The following is a 2,019-nucleotide window of genomic DNA, read 5'->3' as shown; positions in this document are numbered from 1 at the left end:
ACTCTTTTCTCTCTCTCTAATCTCTCTCTCTTCTCTAACTCTCTCTCTCTTTCCCTTCCTAACTCCCCCTTAACTCTCTTCTCTCAAACTCTCTATCTTCTCTCTAACTCTCTATCTCTCTCTCTAACTCTATTCTCTCTCTAACTCTCTATCTCTCTCTCTAACTCACTCACTCTCTCTCTCTCTCTCTCTCTCTCTCTCTCTCTCCTCTCTCTCTCTCTCTCTCTCTCTCTCTCTCTCTCTCTCTCTCTCTCTTCTCTCTCACTCTAATAGTAATAATAAGTAATAATAATAATAATAACAACAACAACAACAACAACAACAATAGTAATAATAATAATAAAATAACAATAAAATAATGGTGATGATGATGATAACGGTAATGATGATGATAATAACGGTGATGATGATGACGATGACGATGATGATGACGATGACGATGACGATGACGATGACGATGACGATGACGATGACGATGACGATGACGATGACGATGACGATGCCGATGCCGATGCCGATGCCGATGCCGATGATGATGATGATGATGATGATGATGATGATGATGATGATGATGATGATGATGATGATCATCATCATCATCATCATCATCATCATGATATTAACTACTACTACTATTACTACTAATAATAATAATAATAACTAATAATAATAATAATAATAATAATAACAATAATTATAACAATAATAACAACAACAACAAAAAACAACAACAACAACAATAACATAACAATAACAATAACAATAACAAAAACAAAACCAATAAAAAAAAAATAATAATAATGACAATAACGATAATGATAATGATAATGATAATGATAAACGATAATAATAATAATAATAATAATAACAATTAAAGTAATAATAAAACAACAACAATAACAAAAACAACAACAATAACAAAAACAACAACACTAATACAAACAATAAAAAAAATACGTGGACAAAAACGAAATATCCAGCCATCCGACTGCGGAAAAAAAAACACGGGAAGCAAAGGGGTCTGAAAAAATTAACCAAAGAACGGGAGGGAAAATTATACTTATTTCCTGTGTCGAAGTCCGGTCCTGGTTAATTAAGCATTTCTTGGAATGACACACCGACGGGAATTACGTTCGGAATAATGAAGTGTCATCAGCATTGTGACACTTTTGACATACGGGAAGGTGAGTAACGTTAGTGGAAAGTGATGACTACAGAGGAACGCAACAATGAGAATGGGAATAAAAGTAGTGATGATGACGATGTTAGAATTATTTAATAATGATAATGATGATAATGATCATAATAATGGGAATAATAAGCAATAAAATAACACTAATATCATTGAAAAAAACATCAATATCTACGTTGATGATAATGATGATAATTATAATAATAATGAAAACAATAACAATATATAACAGTAATAACAATAACAACAGCAACAAGAACAGCAATAGCAATGGTAATGCCACAAAAATAATAAAACGATAACGAATGTGACACGCAACAGTAGAATAAACAGGAGAAGAAGGAGAGAAGACGAAATGGGGAAATTAAATCAAAACGAAACTACCGTACACGTTCAGAGGACAGATACGTGAGAGGAAAATGGAGAGAAAGTAAGAAAGAAAAGGGAAGGAGATGGAAGATATGCGAGAGAGGGGAGGAAAGAAGAAGAGAAGAGTGAGAGAGGAAGAGAGGGACAGAAGGAGAGAGGGAGAGGGAGAGGGCGGTATGAAAGGACAGAGACACTTCAAATTCAAAATACTTTATTCCATTAATCAGGAGAGAGAGATCGGGAGGGGGGAGGGAGGAGAGAGAGAGAGAGAGAGAGAGAGAGAGAGAGAGAGAGAGAGAGAGGGGAGAGAGAGAGAGAGAGAGAGAGAGAGAGAGAGACAGAAGACGAGAGAGACAGAGAGAGAGAGAGAGAGAGGAGGAGAGAGAGAGAGAGAGAGACGAGAGAGAGAGACAGAGAGAGAGAGAGAGAGAGAAGAGAGAGACGAGAGAGAAGAGAGA

The 2,019-nt window shown here is 35.8% G+C and overlaps 1 protein-coding gene across 1 annotated transcript in view; it reads right to left on the bottom strand.

The window, feature by feature from the left end:
• Window positions 1-2,019, bottom strand: part of LOC119574082 (4-coumarate--CoA ligase 1-like) — a gene marked incomplete in the record, with an annotated part of 14,367 nt that overhangs the window by 2,080 nt on the left and 10,268 nt on the right.

The sequence above is a fragment of the Penaeus monodon genome, chromosome 1 (genome assembly GCF_015228065.2).
Source record: "Penaeus monodon isolate SGIC_2016 chromosome 1, NSTDA_Pmon_1, whole genome shotgun sequence".
Taxonomy (NCBI): Eukaryota; Metazoa; Arthropoda; class Malacostraca; order Decapoda; family Penaeidae; genus Penaeus; species Penaeus monodon.
This window is presented reverse-complemented; position numbering and strand designations above follow the sequence as displayed.